Source organism: Megalops cyprinoides, chromosome 18, assembly GCF_013368585.1.
Source record: "Megalops cyprinoides isolate fMegCyp1 chromosome 18, fMegCyp1.pri, whole genome shotgun sequence".
Lineage (NCBI taxonomy): Eukaryota > Metazoa > Chordata > Actinopteri > Elopiformes > Megalopidae > Megalops > Megalops cyprinoides.
Window position 1 is genome coordinate 6,159,651 of NC_050600.1, and position 9,133 is coordinate 6,168,783.

At 43.6% G+C, this 9,133-nt stretch overlaps 1 non-coding gene across 1 annotated transcript; it reads left to right on the forward strand.

The window, feature by feature from the left end:
* The first annotated feature begins 203 nt into the window (after positions 1-203).
* On the forward strand, positions 204-296 carry trnar-ucu. The gene is made up of 2 exons: positions 204-240; positions 261-296. It is a non-coding gene; the product is annotated as a tRNA-Arg (tRNA).
* Positions 297-9,133: the final 8,837 nt, after the last annotated feature.

Genomic DNA, 9,133 nt, shown 5'->3' on the forward strand with positions numbered 1-9,133 from the left:
TGAACACATTGCTACCTTGACTTCAGTGAGATTTACTATTTGTTTCCTTTCCACAAGCAGGACACTTTTATATATTAATATATTAGTTCTCTCATCTTGTATTAATCATCAGCACATTTCTAGATATACAAAACCAAAGTGGCAGGTTAGGTGACCCCCTATTATCTCACTGGCATTATGCTACCTACAAACAACAGACCTGTGGCTCTGTGGCGCAACGGATAGCGCATTGGACTTCTAGTCAAGCACTATGAGAGGCAATTCAAAGGTTGTGGGTTCGAGTCCCACCAGAGTCACTTTTGCTGTACACTTACTAAAAAACAAAAAACTAAATTCCAACCAACATCAAAGCACATATTTGAGCAAAGTCTGCAGGCGGTAGTGTAGCATAATGGTTAAAGAGCAGGACTTGTAACTGAAAAGTTACTAGTTCAATCCTGTGCTGGGGCACTGCTGTTGTAGGTTGTAGGTTAAGTACCCCAAGAGTATAAGTACCTCAGTAAATATCCAGCTGTATAAATAGATAACATTTAAAAAAAAAAAAAAAAAAAACTGTAACTGATGTAAAGTTGCTCTGGATAAGAGCATCTTCTGAATGCCAATAATGTAATGTAATGTTCTTCAAAGGCTTGTTTGCTGACCATTGCTTTAGCACACTCTCCCAGTTGATTGGCTGGTTGGCTGGTGATGCCTTAGTTGTGCTACTGTGCCACAGCTCTACCACTGACCAATAAACCATGTGCAAGACCACTGTGCCATGGAGTTTTCAGATACCAAAAAAAAAAAACTATCCTCCACTTGGATCAGACAATGCAAACCATCAAGTGGTTAGAATCAGGTGGTAGAATCAACATGTCAAAAAGACACTTTAGGGTTAAAAACAGTTGAGGATGTTAATGCCATTTACACTTAACATTAAGAGAAAATAACGCTTTGTCATTGTGGGATAACTAAGAATCCGGTGGAAATTTTGAATTTTTCCAATGACTTTCATCCAGCTGTCGTACGCGTCATGTACTTTGTCATGTTTTGTGAGGCGCTACATGTTACTCCTATACCTTTAAGGACAGCAGAAAGTGCTGTGGGTGCAGATTTCATGAGGTGGGGGGAAGCTTGAGGCCAGGAGAGTTACATCTGTTCATGCAAATGAGGATGTAATTTGATTTATGCGGAACACTTACTATGTTCCTGCATCTGTTCGGTCTCTGTAATCCAGTCCCAAACACAATGGTGGGGGGCCAGGGGAAAGGTTTCCTACATGGGTGATCCTTTGTTATAGTAAATATGCACAATATTTCCTAGACATATGTGAAAATTTTATGCATGCTTTTCCCATCTCTCAGGAGTGAAGAGGCGGTATTATACAGATGCTACTGCATGTAATAGTAGTGCAGTGCCAACACCTAGGTCTGAAGTTCATTACTTTTTCATGCGAGTCCTACATATGAAGCCCCCTCCTGTTGCTCTCCCTTTATGTGTTATTCATCATGACCAACACGATCAGTCTTGACCAACACATACACACACACAAGAAACCGGTTGACAGTAGCTACAGGGATTCTGAATTTGATTGATGCTTGTGAGTTGTGTTTCTATTTGCTATTCTATCTGCTGACTGTTTGAATACAAATGAGAAATGACTGTGTGTACCATAGTTCATTATAGACGGTGTGGGATTTTCTATCCAGTGTCTTGCACCCCAGCATCAACAGGAACCTACTGCAAAAGGCCTCCTTGCCATTGCCTTACTATACCCATGAAAAAAATGCAGAAAATGTCAGTGCTCGGTTGCCGTGTAGGATGCAACGCTGGCCTTCAACTCTGAGAGAGCTCCAGACCCTTTCTCCGCTCATTAAACAGCATAACAAGATCCTGTCCTTTTCCCACAATCAAATGAGGTGTCTGCTCTGAAAGCCCAAGCGGCCTTGGGGCTCTGAATGACTTCAACACTGAAGTCCTCTTTCACACTTAATTCCCTTCAACATCCTACGGCCTGAGGAGTCCCCTGTCCGTCACTAGCAGACTGACAGAACATTCAGACCTGGTTTTAGTGGGCATAACCTATTGTTGCCTGAAGCCTTTGCTGAAATTACACACATTATTATTCCATGATCATCATGACATATTGTGGCACTACACCTGAAATAACCAGCAAGTAATACAAGTAATACAAGTAGCAGGTGTTAGGGGTGCGGGCTGAGGTGGAACCGTGATGCAGGCTGAAGAGGTGGGTCTTCAGTCTGTGACGGAAGATGGCCAGTGATTCTGCTGTCCTGACCCCCGTGGTCATTCCACCACTGAGGAACAAGTACAGACAGGTGTCTGAGAGGAGCGACACACATTATTACCCCATAAGCATCAATCGGTCAGTCATTGACTGTGTTATATTTGCATTATTCTTCATATATGAGAGAATTTCTGTAAACCACACTGCATATTGTGTGTGACCCTTGCGTGAACCTCTAAGGCAAATTTGGTCATCTTTGCCGAGACAGCTTTTTGGATAAAACTGAGTTCCTGACTCATTGTGGTCATTATCGACCCAAAGGCACTTGTCACTGAGAGTAAGGGCTTCTCTGGGGCGCTGCTAAAATCCAAAAGCCGACTCTCACAGCCTGCCCAGTTGATCATCCCTCAATTTAATGGGCTTAAATAATTCCAGTCCCAGACACTTCAGCTGATTTGTGGAGAGAAATCTGGCAAAAAACGGCATCTTTAAATTGCCCAGTTGGGTGCTACTATGGTGGATTGCTCTGCTAAATCCATGAAAGGTTATATATATATATATATAAGAGGAATTTATTATTACTATTAGTAGTAGATGAGGTAGTAGCAGTAACATCACCAGCAGCAGCAGCAGCAGTAGTAGTACTAATAGTAGTATGCAAACATGCTTTTTTTCATTATCTCCTCTGCCAAAACCTCTATTTGTCTGTCTGTCTTTTAGTGTCCAAAATATATTTCAGTGGAACAGATTATCCACCAGACTGGTGGGTGTTATGATCACCACTATTTCTTGACAAAAGTGTGATCACAAAGACAATAAAGATTACGTGTGTGATAACCATGCCATAGACAGTAATTATACCCTACCATGAGGGAGTGTAGCAATGTTATTGACATCTGCATCATGAGATTACACTGGCATCATGCTCTCTTAGAATATTTATGACATTATGGCTTGTGCTAAATTTGTATTTTTTCTTCTTTTGCTACTGTTTTGATGAAAGGATATGGCCAGATAAGTCTCAGAGATCATACATGATAGCAAGGGCGTAATTTTGCATATAGACGGTAGGGACATGTCCCTACCAATATTTGAGCGAACTTGTTCGCATTACCTTTGGAGTGAAGTCATATTACATAATTCCAATGTCCCCTCGGTTGTTGTGTCCCTACCGATGTTGCGACCAAAACTACGCCCTTGATAGTGTAACATTTCTGTGTTGATCTATGTTTACTCACAGACAAAACACAACAGCATAACATTTGGGCTCCTTCTGTGTCCATCACTGTTCAGTGACTCTAAAAAGGGGAGATAATGATCACTACTATTTTTATATATTTGATGATTTGCTATTATTTTCCATTTTGTTGTTGTTACTTTGTTCAAGGTACGTTTGGTTGTCCAGGTCCGAGCCCACAACACACTGCTCGTTCAGAGTTTTGATACTATGTGGGTTTTTCTTTTTTTTTTTTTTATCGGCTTGAATGTCATAAACAATGCACACCACAGCACACTGTCTCCACATACTTTCAGGTTGTTTGTGTCCTGGGGTGCAGGGAGCAGTGTGCACGGGAAATGCCATTCACACATTTTCTGTGGGTCATCGCATCAGCAAACCAGCAATAAACAAGATGCGCATAACCGACGGCTTCTGATGCATCGAGAGACACGCCTTAAGCAAAGGTGCCTGGCTGGATGATGATGACTATCGGAGAGGGCTAATACACTAGGCTAGAACAGCAGAGGTGGCTCAGCAGCACTGGGCAATGCATTCACAGCTCGGGATGCCTAACGGACAGACTGTGACAGTGCTGGATAATCGCGACTGGGACACACGCGAGACCTTAAAGCCTAAGAACCCTCTGAGGACACTGCCATTCGTAAAACAGAGCGCAGCACGTAACGATCATTCACTATTCCAGCTCAGATCGCTCTGAGTGAGGGAATTTGCAGAGCGCGCGCTCTTTAGTGACAGCTGCATTGTCTAACAAAAACAAACCGTGAGTCTTTCTCATTTTGGTCCAGGAAAGGCACTGTCCGTTTTTTTTTTTTCCGATGAATGACTGCTTGTTAGATAAAGCTCATGCATCTTTCAATTATAATCAACACATGTAATTTGGGTAATTGCTGTGTATAATAAATGCATGTTATTATAAATGCATGATAGTATGAATTATTCATGTATTTATTTGCGTTTTAAGAGTCTACGAGGAGAAATATAAAATAGAGTACAGCAATGACATTGACCAACTGACCAAGTTTTAAACAACGATTTGAGGGAAATTTCATGGAAACCTCTTAATGAATTTCCTGACCTTGCTGAACCATTTCTTCTTCTACCTTCAGTCTCTTGGGCCAGTTCTCCTCCTTGCCATCTCTTATGACCTATCTTTCTTTCATTTATATGTCATATGCCTAGTAGACTGAGGAAACTTGTCCTTGCAGCCAGGAGTGATTCTTCACTCCAAGCCAAAGTTAACTTGTAATAAAACTAATTTTCAGTAATTGTCTTTAAAACTCTTTTGAACACATTTCATCTGCATGCAAATTGTTTCTGATGAACACTGCATTATGATTTCAAATTAAGGAATTGTAACACAGCTCTGTTATCCACAAGCACATCACATTCTGTGGTAAAACTTTCACACAAGAAATATCAAAACATGTCAATAAATATTTCAGTGTTAATACTCATTGCTAGTGTGTTTTACAGTTTCATTGCAATGTGTTTTTTGGTTCATGGCATGCCTACTTAATATGTTCAAAGCATTAATTTTGCCATCAGGAATCAAAGTGAAGAGCAGTTTATGGTGGCTTAAGAGCAGAAGAAGAGTGGAGAAAGTTGTTTCCTGTTGAAATCCTGGGAAACAAAGTGAAGAGTTCTAGAATGCCGCTCTAAGGGGCCATTCTACCACAGGCAATGTTCTTCGGTATGCCTGCATTGATCTGTATTCAGGAAGATGGAGAGGCATTTTACTGTATACTTAGCGGAGTATGAATAGATGCAAAGGGCCCTCTCTTCCTTCAGAGAAAGAAAAAAAATAACATTGTCCATTTTCATGCCATGCCATAAATTACGCCAAGTTGTACACATGTGTAAAGGTATGCATTGTGTTGGTCCAAGTAATTTGCTGTGAGCCCTCATCTTCCAGCAATATAAGAGTGGCTCAGACATTTCATTTCCACTTTAAGGCAGCGAAGGAAATACAAGACAGTGGAGGAAGCCCCTATTATTTGAGGCTAATTACAAACTGGCTGTCAATGCATATGAAAGTTCCCCCAATCTAGAGTCCGCTAATGACTTCTCATCCGGAAGAATAACTTGATAGGGGGGGAAATGAGAATGGATAGCTTTGTGCTTGCATGTCATTAGGCCTGGGCCAGCAGCGGTGAAATTCAGTTTGGGGATGGTGTGTTGATGAATGGGCAGGCAGCGTCTAAGAGAGTCAGAGCTGCGTGAGGCAGGTGAAACGGGCGTTAATGCTCTGCGCCGCTACACGGGAGTCCGCCGCTACCTGGAGCTGGCACTTGCTAATGGCAGCTCTTAATGCTCTTCAAAGTCAGACCCACTACCATGAAGGTGACACCACCCATGTCGTCTAATGACATTAACACGGCATTACAAATGCCGTGCGCGGTGAACACCGCATCAAACGCTGCAGACAAACGGGCACTGTAATTGGGTTCCAGCTCGCGGCACGTTGCTGTACACTGTGGAGCCACAGCAAGTCAGTTCAACAAATACGTGCAAAGTGAACATACTGAAATGTGTGTGCGTGCTGTGCATGTGTGTTTGGTACTCGTTCTGCCCGCACACAGCGGCGATGCTGGTCCCCCTTTCGAACCAATTTGCGCTCGTCATAGCACGCTCCCTCACAAACAGAGCAAATACATACATTCCCTCCCCCCTTTCCTGTCTGCACAGAGATGATAGGCCTCCCGCAGCAATCATGGGCATCGTTCAGTAGACCGGCCCTGTCGCGGCGATAGCGGCGGGAAAACGGGAGAGCCGTGAGTCACAGAATCGAGGGAGAGAGTGGGCGTCAGCTGTAACCTCCCCAGACAACTCGTTTAGCTCAGGGAGCGCGAGGATAATTGGCCATGCTAACGCGAGCGCCCGGCCTTCACACCCCTAGTCGTCCCCCAGCTCTGAGTCACAGCCTGTCAGCGGAATAACGCCGAATTCCCCTTTTGCGCCCCTCGATATGCTACACGGCACTTCGCTCCCTAAAGAGGATGACCGGTTGACACCCGTTAGTCATTCGTTTGATCCTGTAAACTTTGACTCGCGTGGCCTGTCTGAAGCGTGCAGTGTCCTGGGTGGGAGGCCGGCGGCGTCCCGGGAGGCTCATTAGGGTCCATAATCTCGGCCCGTTTGTGTACCATGTCTTATTAATAGGAGACAGGACTCCATTGCACTTGATTACATTTTTAGTGCAGTGCTGGGAGGTATGTAATCTAATATTACAACTTCAATAATTATGAATACATATTAATAAATCCCTCTAAACCTCTTACAAAAAGGCTATTATTCTAAGGGGACCTGCACCATGGGGGTAGTATTGAGTAATTATGTTGCACAGTAGAACCTTAGCTACAGTATCTCATCTCGATCATCTTGAGCTCCTATCAAATAATATTCATACTGGAGAAATGAATTCATTCAAAGCCTTATCTGTGCTTTTTTTGGGTTGTAATAAAATGGATGAGCTCACCTGATATTTTCCATCACCATGAATTGGACAGAAAAAAAAACACTGTATTTGGGCCCATGCTAACCTCATCAGTGGCATCATTGCCACCCTCCCTTCTCTCCCCCCATGATAGAGGATGCAGAAATGTAACTGGAACCTCTATCAAAGTGAAAACTCCCACAGCAGGGCAGAGCAGGGCTGTGCTTGTCACTGCAGGACTGAGCGTCCTCCAGTGACAAGGAGCCTTCCTCAGTGTTGAGGAGCTGACGTCTGCCTTGATCTTCCAGGGAGAAGAGGAGGGGAGGTGTGCGATATGAGCGGAAAGACCCCCTAGTGACAGCAGCATTGCCGTCCCCACCGCCTCCCGCCACCCGAGACGTCCGTGGCTGTCATCATCTCTACCCACGCACAAACCGCACCGAGCTCACGCTGCTGACCTGGGGTTGGCCAATCCAACGAGGGGTGCAACACGGTGGTGCAGACACAGTCCGAATACAGAGCTACATGGCCACAGGGGTGGGGTCAGAGTGCAGCAGGTCTGTTGAATGTGATTAGGGAAGGCTACCTTAAGCTAATTTTAATTTTTGTAGTTTTTTGTATTTGTAGATGAATATTTAGGTACCATACCCTCTAGAGTGCTTACTGCTGTTGAAATGTCAATATCTCACCCCACCATTCGCATGTGCCTCTTATTTACAATTTAATGGTCACTGCTGGGTGTGGATGTAATGAACGTAATGTAGTGTAATGGATGTTCTGTCTTGACCACACCTTTAGTTTAATATTCACGACAAGAGAGCAGATCAGAAATCTTTTAACTCTAGAGACAGAGACAGCTGAGACAGAGTTTTCATTGTTAGGCGCACTGCAGTGAATCTGTGTTCAGAAAATAGAATGTCTGAGCTCAGACTAAACTGTGGCTGAAGAGAGCCAGATAAAAGAGCCAGCAGAATGTGACATTCAATTGGGTCAAAATACGCTTCTGACAAAAAACCAACTTCAGGGGTGAGAATTTGTCTGGCAGTGCACAAAAGCCACACCTTTGTTAAACGATAACCTCGTGCTACTGAGAGCGAACAAGGAGCTTGATATTCAGCAGATGAATAGAAGCCACTAATGTTGCTGAACTACTGAGCCAAATACATTAGCACTGTTAAAGCCTGACACATCCAGATGACTCTCAGACACTTGCTCTTGACGGGGAGGGGTGCTAACCTCATGCAGATGTATGTATATTGATACCAGACAGAAATGGGGGGTGGGACAGAACGGTATAAAAAACCCTTTCATGTTCTGTCCAACTTTGTTGTAGTGAAGAGTGAAGACTAAGTATGCCGTATTGCTGTTTGCACAACCGGGGGTGGGCAAACATCTCAAAATGGCAAGAATCTAATTAAAATTTCATTGGAATATGACACCCACAGCCGATGTGTAATCCGCGTTATTACAAAACTAGAGCTCCAGATTTGTTCACCACCTTTTTGTGTGGAAGAGGAGAGGAAGCAGCTTTGAAACAGAGTGATAAGAAATAACAAAAAACAGGACAGCTCATTGTAGATCGATCACTGCAATGGATAAGGAGTTGTGCCACTGTTGTCTTGGAAATATGTGTGTGTGGGGGGGGGCGGGGGGAGGGGGAGGGGGTGAGCAACACCACACAGCTGCACTACACTTGCTTGTTTTATTTATGAACTGGAAATGAAATAACACAGCGTCCATGTGCATGCCGGACACACTGTATGTGGGAAATGGAAGGTTTTCTTTTAAAGAATTCATTTGAATTGGTGCTACATCTCTAAAGCAGGCCTATATTTAAAGCACCAAACTACATTATGTGCTGTGTGTCACAACCTAAAACTGACACAGAGAGAGTTTACCTTAATACTAATTACAATGAGACAATCAAGCAGAAATACTCTTACTTCAGTTTACACTTGGCATGAGCTAAAAGGGTATTTCTAGGAACAGGGACAAAATTTTAAAAGCTTTCTTGTAACCAACATAGACCACCATGGAGCATCTTGTTCACTGTTATCTAAAGTGACATCCCTCATGAGATCAGCCTGCCTAAGACTGTCATGTAATCAATTAGACACATCAAAACCCATGCGGTGGCCTGGCTGGTGTCCTCTGCCTACACCTTCTCGTTGGCCACTCCCAGGCTCGGTGCAAGGACAAAATACAGAGGGATGCAGTTGCAATCCACGGGGTA